A 1760-nucleotide genomic window follows, 5' to 3' on the forward strand; every position below is an offset into this window, starting at 1 on the left:
TGTTTTTCCAGTAGATTAGGAAAAAAAAGAAGAACGACATCAATAAGTAGAACTAAATGGGCACATCTACAGAGGGAAAAATGCTAATAATCCTGGTGTTTTTCAGATATCAGAACCAGGATTACTCTTGGTGACAGATTGCATTATGTTCTAAATTATTTTCTCCCTCTTCCCTGTCATAAGATTACACATTTCTATCCTTCATAGAAATTATATCTTTATATTATATCTGCCTTTCTATGGAAGGAGTATACTTTACAACCTCATCAGTACCATGCTAGTCCAAATGGTTTTCCTTGGGCAATGGAATTTGATTAAGAGTGAGAATATGCCAATTGTTAGAAGAAGCTTTGAGAGCCATTGCATACTTTGGTTTGGTCTCCTTTCCTCTCTTGTAAGAATAGCATGTTCTAGACAGGACCTTTAGGCTGTATTTTTAGCCTGCATTCTGGAATAAGGCAGAAATGTGGGGTAGGAGCACCACTACTGTGACAAGTACCTAATACATAATAGGAACAAGGAAAAAAAGCAAAAACAAAACCACAAAAACCCACCTTTGTTCTTAAAAACTACTTGAAATTTTTGGGAAGCTCATTTGTTATAGCATTTATGACCTAGAAAAAAAATTGATGAAATCTTATGTAAAGAGTTGAATAACCATCTATGTTTAATCTTATGTAAATTTTGATGAGTGACTTGGAGAAAAGCCTGCTTTGTTTTCCCCTCAAATTGCAGAAGGGAAATGATATAGAATCATTTTTTTGGACAAGGAGTCATTTTGAATAATTAAGTGAAAACAGATAAATTACCTGAGCGTTTGCTATGTCTCAAACATTATGGCCCCAGCTTTAACAACTTTATTTTCAGTATCCTATTTAGTCCTCACTAAAACCCTATTGCAAATGAATCCCTTTACCGGTAAGGAAGCTCACTTGCCCAAGGTCATAGATCTACTACCATCCACACTCATTAAAACCAGGCTTCAAGTGCCTCGCTTTCAAGCATTTATTCATTTAGGAGTTAACAGGTGATATATAAGTGGTAATCCAAACAATGGTAATGGAATTGAAAAATCCCAAAATGTAGAAATTATTCTAGAAAGGGTGAGAAAGAGCACCTGTAAAACATCTGAATAAAAGCAACTGACACTCTATAGACACTGAAAATAAAAGTTTCAAGATGCAAATGAAATCTTAGCGGATTCTGCATGGATGGACCTTGAGGGTGTTACGCTGAGCGAAATAAGTCAGGCAGAGAAGGACAAATATCATATGTTTGCACGTATAGGAGGATTAGGAGGAACTTGACGGAGGACCAAGGGGGAGAAGAAGGGGGGAAATGGTGGGGGAAAGGGAGAGAGGCAAACCATGGGAGACTCTTGAATGCTGACAAAAACTGAGGACTGATGGATGTGGGGGGGAGGGGGGATGGGCATAGAGGAGGACACTTATGGGGATGAGCACTGAGTGTTATGTGGAAACCAATTTGACAATAAACTATTTGTAAAAAAAAAAAAAAAGAAAAAAAAAGATGCAAATGAAATCTAAAAAGCCATGAAAAGTGTGAACAAATAGATATGACTTCAGATATAAATTTCAAACTATAATGAGTTATTATTTCTTATTTTTCTTGAATACACTTAATTTAGATTTAATAAAATTGCATTATGAGTTGAATTCTATGCCCCTCCCCCANTGAAAATGAAATCTAAAAAGCCATGAAAAGTGTGAATAGATATGACTTCAGATATAAATTTCAAA

The sequence above is a fragment of the Crocuta crocuta genome, unplaced genomic scaffold, assembly GCF_008692635.1.
Source record: "Crocuta crocuta isolate KB4526 unplaced genomic scaffold, BGI_CrCroc_1.0 scaffold83, whole genome shotgun sequence".
Classification (NCBI taxonomy): domain Eukaryota; kingdom Metazoa; phylum Chordata; class Mammalia; order Carnivora; family Hyaenidae; genus Crocuta; species Crocuta crocuta.